This window comes from Glycine max, chromosome 19 (genome assembly GCF_000004515.6).
Source record: "Glycine max cultivar Williams 82 chromosome 19, Glycine_max_v4.0, whole genome shotgun sequence".
NCBI lineage: Eukaryota > Viridiplantae > Streptophyta > Magnoliopsida > Fabales > Fabaceae > Glycine > Glycine max.
In genome coordinates, this window is record NC_038255.2 from 11,505,341 (window position 1) to 11,515,416 (window position 10,076).

Sequence of the window (10,076 nt, forward strand, 5' to 3'; positions counted from 1 at the left end):
AATATTAATCTCTTGTTTTTTTTAGTAAATACTCAATCTCAAAAAATAACCATTCAATTTAAATTAATTTTTAGTTAATAATTGTTCAAAATTTTAAAGATAAAATATATTAATTAGTAATATTAAATTTTAATTTAGATTATTATTTTTATGGATTAATTTAGATTAACATTATTTTTTATGGCAATTTCTTGTTAGTTTCAACAATGATATTCATTTTATCTTGAAATCAAACTCCAAAATGGCCACAAGCCTTTGGATTATGGACCGGGCCTTTGAATTGATGCAGAGAAGGTACTAGTTTAGTTTCACCAAAATAACCCGCAGACGCAAACGTTGAAAACACATCCGTCTGCCCCAACATTACAAGCTAGATCCCTTCTCTCTTTTCTTCCTTTCCCCGTTTGTTTCCCTTCTTCTCTCAGGCAATTCCTCAATCACGCTTTTCCTTTTTTTCTTTTTTGCAATTCCTTCACAATTTCCCTTTTCTTTTTCATTTTCCCATCTTTTTTTCTTCTTCTTACGTGTTTTACACCGCGAAGAATAATTTGATTGATTGATTAACGCATCAGGAGAAATTTCAGTTACATTGCAAACTTATCTGAACTTGATTCAATTTTCTATATGCTTCAGCTTTTGTATATTATTATATTATTATTTGTTTTTATTTATACTTTGCCTGACTTGTTGCATATATAATGTAATAGTTCGATTTCCATGCCCTTGGTTTGCGTGTTTATCTGTTCGTGTTTGGGTAAAGAGAGTGTGTAGCCATATGATACATCATCATCTTCTTCTTCTTCGTTCTGGACACGCGACAATTAACATAGGGTTTGGGATTGATGCGCAGGTTACATGGCATGTTGCCGTTACTTGCTGAGTTGACTCTCCAAACACTGATGGAATAGATCCAGGTAAATTATTATTATTATTATTTCCACTGGCTTTCAGAGGAAAACATTAGATAAAAAGAAAAAAGGGAAAAAGCTATGTGGGATTAACAATATACTGGTACTTAGTTGTTTATTAGATGCTATATGTGAGCTAAATCTCTGTTCAAATATTAGGCGACTCATGTTTAAGAAAGAATTTGACACAAGCTATGTGGGATTCAATTCTGGATCAGAGCTTCTCTCTCGTCAGAATTTATGTAATGCGTACCTTGACTTCTAAATACATGTCATCTTGCTACCTTCTATATGGCTGCTCTGTGCCACTATATGGAATTGACTCCTATGCTTTTGACATTAGTTTGTAAATATTGCAATTCAACTTGTTTATTTATGGAAGAATTCATTCAGCCTTATTTTGGTTGCTAAAGAAAAAAAATAATTGCTTATAATTTTTGTTTGAGTGCAGCCAAATTGCTATTCCAGAGTTATAAGTGTTAATGGCGATGAACATATTATAATATTTGCGCAGAGGGACATTAAACAGTGGGAAGAGCTTACATATGATTACAGGTTTACCTCTTCTCCAAATGAGGCAGAGGGAGCAATTGCTGTTATTATTATTAGGAGTGTTTGGAAAGCATCCTTGAATATCTTGCTGATCAGAAGGACCCTACTACTTTATGCCAGAAATTTATTGATGAGTTTGATCGATGCATCCTCAGTTATTTCGCATTTAATTGGAACCAAGCTTCTTATATGATTAGTCAGGTACAGTATATATAATTTAGAACAAAACTTTGCATGCAGTATACTTCAAGCAGATTTTGGTACTAATAAGTGTCCTAACATTTGTTACTTTTGGGGATGATAATAATAGGCAATGTATAAGTAGAGTATTAGAGTATTTGTATCATCCTCGTATTTATTGAACAGATTTGGCTATATTATTTGGGGATGTTTTAAAAAAATGTATATATGAGATGCTTGTAATACTTCTTACAAAGTAATAAAATTAAAAAATATATATTTAATATTTTTTCATTTAATAATAAGATTATTAGTAATATATTACAGGAGATTTATTCAAACATAAATATGCAAGGTTATTATTAGGAATTGGAATTTGTGTCCCCTGAGAATGTCTCCTAGTGTATCCAATTGATTGATGAGGTCCGGCTGCTTCCTGAAGAACATAAAGCAAAAGTAGAAAAGCTGGAGGTAGACTTCATACTAATAATAATTAAAAAATGTTTAAAAAGAAATAAGAGAAAATCACGTGAGATTGAAAAATAGAGTAGGAAATTAATTTAAATTAGAAAAAAGATGAGGAAATCAAGAAAGACATATAAGAAAGAAGAAGAGAAATCTGATAAAAAGAAAATTTTCAAAACGAAAAGGTGTAATTCACCTTTTATACATAAAACTATCAATTAAAATATCATATTTCACACAAAATTACAAATTTATTTTAAAAAAATTATCGATCTATGAAACTTTAATCTACTTGCCATAAAATCTTTCACATTTACTCACATTTTCAGATTTGCTTGCTACCTTTGAACCTTTAAAATCATTTTGCATTCCGAATTTGTCACAAGCCTCTAATTATTTAAATAAAAAAATCTAAGAAATTTTCATAAAAATAGAAGAAGAAGAATTGAACAAGAGAGTTAATGAAGAACTAGAAACGCTCCATGAAAGCTAAGGAAAAGGAGAGACATACAATTTAAGTGGAACTGAAAATACGAAATTTAAAAAGCAATAAAATTTTCTTGTTTGTGCGGTGACACAAAGCAAGTAAAGAACGTAACCATGCTTTAGCATAGTAATAGTAATCAGTCACACTTTGGACATGAGGAAGTAAGAGTAGAAGGTGATGACATGACCCTTAACGCCTACGGCAGGATTAGTATCGTTGGTCCAACAATTGCGGTCGTTAAGTGATATATCATATGTTTCATGTTACATAATACTCCATATAATTAAGACATGCAGCATCTGATTACCTTTGGATTCGCCAACGAAGCAACTCCGGCGTCCTCCACCTCTGGCTCTGGGGAAACATGGTTCCTCACCTCAATCGCTGCGTCATATGACATATTTTAAACAATTCTGTTTCAATAGGATAGGAGGCAGATAGCTATTTCGTTCAAAATAGAACCATGGTAATGTGAGACATATGACCATATGTTCTTGGTAATGTGGCTATCTGCATGTGCATGAATAGCTCAAGAGTGAATCAGAACCATGGTCATGTGAGTTCAAGTGCTTGGTTCTTTGACATGGATATCCTTATTTTATATGATTTTGATATTTCATATTTGCATATGATTATATTTATAGTTTCTAGCAATTTGTTCATTTCAGCTTAATTCATATATTGCTGATTTGCAGGGTGTAAAATGTGGTATTTATGGTGCCAATTCTGCAGAATGAATTATGAGCATGCAGGTACATTTTATTTTTGAATTTGCTTCCCTTGTTTTCTGGTGAGTTTATTCCATCTTGATTTTTCTAAAATCTGCTCACTCTATATGTTGGAGGTTTCTATTGTATTATTTAGATGTTGATATGTTGATTTTTGTTTCTTTTTTGCGCTGAGTATCTATTGTTATTTCTATTTCTACTATATTGTTTCTTTGGTAGTTGGATTTTTGTAGTCCTTATTGAGCTTAATGGAGAATAAGGTATTTCTAGATTGAAGCTTTGTTTCTTATATTGAATATCTACTCTTTGCAGAGAGTTCCACTTATTTACGAACAAAGTCCTTTTAAAATAATGCAAGTAAAGAACTTACACTGAAACTTGTCCGGTACCTAAAATTGTGATATATAACTTTTCTAACAATGATATGTTTTTTGAAGTTTACTACATGCAGTAAATTCAAATGGTGCATGGTACTGGGAGAATATCTCATTGTACAAATATTCATTTTTCAAATTAAACTTATAATTTTCAGTTGCTTTGACACTCTCATTCATGTGACACAGGTGTTGGGGCTATAGAGTTTATTATATGCCATTCAGAGGTCTCAATTGCACTTGCGGAAGAGAAGAAGATACCTGAGGTTCTCCTATCTAAGCCCTCTGTTTTATAGCAGTTTAATTGTTAGGAAGGATTTGAGAGTTGTGTACAATCTTTTGTAAACAGTTAGTCTCACCCAAATATTTGTTTTGAAACTTTTCAGCTATTCAAGACATTTCCAAATGCAACAAAGTATCTCAAGAGTAAGTTTTGTTGATTCTCTCCTTTCTTTCCTAAAATGCTTGTGCTTTAGAAAGAAGCATTCATTTTTATGTCTTTGTTACAGCAATTAATGAATATAACTTTTTTGTGCAATGGAAATGAAAATATAAGGATATCTTGTAAATGGAAACTTGGGGATTGTTTGGTTTGACCAATTTATACAGAATCATATACATTGGAATTTATTTTTCTGAGGTTAATTTCAGTCATGACCTCAAGGAATTAATTATGTCTTTTGCTTTGAATATTTTGTGTTTCCCATTCCTAATTCAATTTTTAATACTGTCACAGGATCAAACTCAGAGCTTTGAACTTCCTATTAAGAAAAGGATGTATACATATCTTACCTTCCACTCGCACATACTTTTTTTAGGACCATTGAGGAGATATTCATATGGCATGGTGCTTCAAATGGTTTCTGGCGTGGGGTAAGTATATGTAGTATATGTATATCTGTCATTATGAAATGAACATTTGATGTAATAATTAAACTTTGGATTTGTTTGATCACCCCCCCCCCCCACACGAAAGTTGAACTTCGGATTTGGAATATGACCATCATTTACTCAATGGCTGTAGGATGTCAAATTGTTAATTTATGATGTTGGGGAACTAAAACCAACTATTTTCTGTGTTGTTCCCCGTGTGCTTGATAGAGTGTACTCAGGTAAAGTCTTGAAAATTCTCATGATTGTTGACAGTTTGATGATCTTTCCATAATCATATAATCTTGATGGTAAAATTATTATTTCAATAGGACAAAGCTACTCTGCAAATTATTTCTTGATCATTGGAGTAGCATTTTTCTTACTTTTCTTTTTCATTTTTCTTCCTTCCCCTTCCCAATTGGGAAAAAAATGCATTGACTCTCAACCCCTATCTGATACACAGGTTTGACACAGAAGATTTCTTCTGGGGGCTTCTTGAGGAAGACATTAAAGAAAGACAGCAGAATCTCCTTTTATGTTTATTATTATTTTCAAAACTCAAAAAGAAAGACAGATTTGAACTGTAATTATGTTTATGTATGAACATGCGCACACAGTAGAATCTCCTTTTATGTTTATGTAGTCTAATTTTCGATTTTGAATGCTAATTATATGGGTCTAAAATTGTTCTTGATTAATTTGATTAGGGAAATGACGATTAGCTAATACTTCTAGATTTAAATTTATTTCTTATAAATATAAATCAATAAAATTAAGAGCACAACTATAAAATTATGTCTAACTGAAATATATGTGGAAGTTATTCTGATGTCTTGTCACTCTAACTTTGTGTATATATGCAAAAGATATTGTAGACATCTTTATGGTCCTTGTACTAGATTAGGGTCTTGATGTCTTGTCACTCTAATAGTGGAGGGTCAGCTCTAGCCAAGGCCTAGGTAATTATGAACTTGGCAAAGCTAGTTGGAGTTGGAGCTGGAAGGATCGTTGGATTGCTGCACTGCCCACATTCAATTATGTATGTTATAAGCTCTCTCTAAGATCTAAACATTTACCTACAATTGAAGATGATAGGTACATGTTAAAGACTTTTACCTACAGTTAGGAGATGTAAGTAGAAGTTAATGACTTTTACCTACACATTATACATAGTAGGTAAAACCTATAGTGACAGACAATTAGCTGTCATTATACGCCCCCTCAAAGTTGACAGAAGAAATGTTTGTAGGACAAAGTTTATTATACATTTACCTACGGATTTTTTACTTATAGTGACAGTTTTTGTCTGTAGGTATAGGTCATTTTTATTGTAGTGATTGCACTAGGTGTGTGGCTTGTTTACAAGCCTAGTCTAGGGTGATACCTCATAGGCTATACACACCCTTACTCATCCCATTTGCACCCTCGGTAGACATTAGTATGGACTTTGTTCTTGGGCTTCCTTGAACCCAAAGACGTGTAGACTCTATCTTTGTGGTGGTGGATAGGTTTAGCAAGATGGCACACTTTATACCATGGCATAAGGTAGATGATGTTTCTCACATCTCAAAACTCTTCTTTGGGGAAATTATGAGACTCCATGGTTTGCGTAGGATTATTGTGTTAGATAGAGATGCTAAGTTCCTTAGCCTTTTCTGGAAAACCTTATGGGCTAAGCAAGGAACTAAGCTTCTTTTCTCTACCACTTGTCATCCATAAATTGATGGGCAAACAAAGGTAGTGAATGGGTCTCTATCCACCCTTTTAAGGGCTTTTCTGAAAGGAACCCATAAGTCTTAGGATTAGTATCTTCCTCATGTAGAATTTTCCTACAACATGGGGATTCATAGAACCACCAAGCAATCCCCTTTTGAGGTTATCTATGGGTTCAATCCTCTAACACCCTAAGACCTAATTCCCCTCCCACTTGACACTTCTTTTATACATAAAGAAGGGGAATCAAGGTTAGATTTTGTAAAGAAGTTGCATGAGAGGGTTAGGAACCAACCAAAGGTGTATGCTACTAAAGGAAGTAGAGGAAGAAATGAGCTAGTTCTTAATGAAGGGGACTGGGTTTGGCTCCATCTTAGGAAGGATAAATTCCCTACTAAGAGGAAATCCAAGCTTAGTCCTAGAGGATGGACCTTTTCAGGTCTTGCAGAGGATCAATAAAATGCCTATAGGTTGGACCTCCCAGAAGAGTATGGAGTCAACACCACTTTTAACATTTCTGATTTAATTCCTTTTGCAGGTGGAGCCGATAATGAGTAGGAGGAACCAACAGATTTGAGGTCAAATCCCCTTCAAGGGGGAGGGGATGATACAATCCTCCCTAGGAAGGGATCAGTCACCAGAGCCATGAGCAAAAGACTCCAAGAGGATTGGGCTAGAGCTTCTAAAGAAGGTCCTAGGGTTCTCATGAACCTTAGGATAAATTTCTGAGCCCATGGGCCAAGGTTGGGTCCACTTTTCTTTGTAAATATTAGAATAGGTTTTCCTACTTTTAGGCCTTGTATTTTGGCCATTTTAGGTTTGTAGGGAACCCTACAAATTAAGGGTACAAGTTAAGGGTACCCTAGTAGTATAAGGTTTTAGCCTTGTATTTCAGGGCATTTTGAGTAGTCTTTGTAGTAGGGACTTTAATTTTTGTATTTTCATGTATTTTGGCATGGGGTGAGCTTAGCTATTGAAGAGGTGTGAGTAGCCCCCCTCTAGCTTCTCAAGGAAGGTTTCTTCCTTACTTCCCAAGGAAGCAACCTTCCTCGCTTCTCAAGGAAGCTTCCCATGTGCTAGGCTATAAATAGAAACTTGTGTAACACTTGTCATAACTTTGATGATTGAGAAACTTGTGAGACACACCTCAAAGTTCAACTTGTCTCCCTAATCTCCTTCAACTCCCATGCCCCCCTCCCCCCACCCTCTATGATGCAATCCTACCCCCTAAGGGCATTGAATAGAAGACTCAAAGATGATTGGGCCAGAGATGCAAGAGAAGGCCCTAGGATTCTCATGAGCCTTAGGGTAGATTTCGGGCCCATGTCATGGGCTAAGTATGAGCCCACTAATCTTTGTACATATTAGATTAAGGTTTCATTATTTTTGGCGTTGTATTTAGGGCTCCATATTATAGGTACGGTACCCTAGAAATATAGGATTTTTCAGCCCTTGTATTTTAGGGCATCTGGACTAGTTTTTGTATTAGGAGTAGTTTTGTAATTTTCACATGCATTAGTCTCACTTTGTAATTTGCTTGCTACTCCCCATTGCCACATCATATAGTCTCACTTTGTGCATGTCCTTCATGCTTTACATGCCTCATAACACCTAAGCATACTTAGTGGAGAATCCTAAACTTGATCTTGGATTAGTGGACTGAACCATAGCTGAAATTCACTAATCATAATTAGTGAAATTTTGGCTCCAAAATTTGGTTCCACAAATTCAATTTCAAATTCAAATTGAAATTTGAGTAGCAAGTAAATGCTCACCCCCCCTTCTGAAATTTACAAAACTACCCCTAATACAAAAACTAGTCTAGGTGCCCTAAAATACAAGGACTGAAAAATCTTACATTTCCAGGGTACCCTACCTATATTATGGAGCCCTAAATACAAGGGCCAAAAATAATGAAACCTTAATCTAATATACAAAGATAAGTGAGTTCATACTTAGCCCATGTCATGGGCCTGAAATCTACCTTAAGGCTCATAAGAACCGTAGGGCCTTCTCTTGCATCTCTGCCCCAATCTTCTTGGAGTCTTCTATCCAATGCCCTTAGGGGGTAGGATTGTATCACTCTATCTCTCTCATTCTCTTCCTTCATTGAAGCTTCCTCTGTAAGCTTCTTATCCAAGGCACTCTTTTGGTGGTGAAGCTTCTCCTTCCATGGCTTATCCTCTAGTAGATGGCGCGTCCTCTCACCTCTTATCCTTTATCTTTCGCTGCAACTCCATGGCCGAAAATCACCATTGAAGGACCTTATTGAAGCTCAAAGACCCAACCTCCATAGAAGCTTCACAAGAAAGCTTCCATCAATATTATACTTAGACTATCCTAAAAAATGATAGCTTTTTCAATTGGAAACCCAAGATTGCTAACCAGACCTTTAAGTCAGATCCCATCCTTTATTGCTTCTATTAGAGCATGCACTCTACCTTTGTAGTGGATAAAACCACAATGGGCTAAAGAGTTTCCTTCCAACTATCAAGAGAGTTGCCAATCATGAATGCGTACCTTGTCATAGTTCTCCTTGCATCCAAATCTACAGCATAGTCAAAATCTAAATAACCAACAAGAGCACTAGAGGTGTCTCCATGGTAGACAAGTCCAATATCAGTTGTACCCATTAGTACCCAAATATACATATCACAACTTACCAATTGTCACAACCTACCCTTCGGCGGGAAGGCGACGCGGGGCTCACGGGTGTGTCATCCAAGAAAGGAAAATGCGCGGAGTCGCCACCAACGTTTATTCGAGGAAAACGTTGGAAAACCCGAAAAGGTGTGGTCTACGAACTTTAAGCGTGAAAGGTTCAGGAGTTATTTTTACGCACGGGGAAGGTATTAGCACCCCATGCGTCCATCAAAAGGGACATCAAACTTTAATCAAGTGTACAAATATGATTTCAAAATGTTTTATTTTCCCTTTTTTATGTCTTTTTTGTGTTTTTATGCTTTTTATGTTTTTTGTATTTTTTATCTTTTTGTGGTCGAGAAGGGTGTTTCCCTCGCTCCTATGTATCCTCAATTGCGAGAAGGAAACTTCCAAACAAAAACGTCCGATTGATTTTTTTGATTACTTTATTCAAAGATATTTTGATTATTTTATTATTATTTTGCCCCTTTTTTGGTTTTAACCGAGATTAGTGCATGAACGATCGGTTGGATTTTATTTTAACAGTGATTAAACAAGATAACAACACAAATGAATGGTTGAAAATCATTTTATTATTTATTAGGTGAGAAAACGGCTTAAATAAATGGTTAAAGCACGTTAAAAGGGGGTACAGAAAACAAACAAAATGAAAATAAAAGTATGCGAAACAAGTGGGGACCACTAAGGGTGCATAGAATGAATTGAAAGATTCGATTTTGGGAACTTACCGGTTGAAGACCGAAGAACGACGAAGAACGACGAAGAACGATGAAGAATGGTGAAGAATCTTCACGAAATCGCTCACGGAAAAGTCTCGAAAGCGTTACGGAAGCACCTCGGCATGGATGTTTTCCACAGAAAAAATTTTCCTCACTACTTTCGAGAGAATCCTAAACTACCAGAAGGGTTGAACAATTTACTCTACCCTCTTTCCCCTATTTATAGGAGAAAGGAGGGAGGTGGTTGCCGCCCAGGCGAGCTAGGTTGCTTCCACTAGAAGGCACCGCCTTCTGTTGGAACATCCTGGAAGGCCCTAGTGGGCCTGGTTGCTATTTGCACCCCCTTTCTGTTTTTACTAAATACATCCCTTTTGTGTTTTTTATGCTGATTCCTTTTCGAAACTTTATGGATT

The 10,076-nt window shown here is 35.6% G+C and overlaps 1 long non-coding RNA gene across 1 annotated transcript; it reads left to right on the plus strand.

Annotated features, from left to right (window-relative positions):
* Nucleotides 1-3,457: 3,457 nt before the first annotated feature.
* On the plus strand, nucleotides 3,458-4,568 carry LOC121174216 (uncharacterized). Its single transcript, XR_005890106.1, has 3 exons — nucleotides 3,458-3,960; nucleotides 4,081-4,120; nucleotides 4,431-4,568. It is a non-coding gene; the product is annotated as an uncharacterized lncRNA (long non-coding RNA).
* The last annotated feature ends 5,508 nt before the right edge of the window (nucleotides 4,569-10,076 follow it).